This window comes from Gekko japonicus, unplaced genomic scaffold (genome assembly GCF_001447785.1).
Source record: "Gekko japonicus isolate JY-2015 unplaced genomic scaffold, Gekko_japonicus_V1.1 scaffold753, whole genome shotgun sequence".
In the NCBI taxonomy this organism is placed as follows: Eukaryota; Metazoa; Chordata; class Lepidosauria; order Squamata; family Gekkonidae; genus Gekko; species Gekko japonicus.
In genome coordinates, this window is record NW_015172027.1 from 150,755 (window position 1) to 150,961 (window position 207).

Below are 207 nucleotides of genomic sequence, written 5' to 3' on the forward strand. Positions count from 1 at the left end.
AGGGGAGATTTGGCCCGGGGTCATTCAGCCAGCAGAGTGAGAATACAAACCTGGGTCTCCCCACATCAATCTGCAACTCTGACCACTGTGCAATGCTGCCTCTACTGATCTGTAATGTTCCAGAGGTGTTGTAATGTAATACTCAGTTTCTCTAACGAGTGTATGCCTGTCTGTTGGTCCACTTAGGAGTCTTGATCCTGGTTGTGT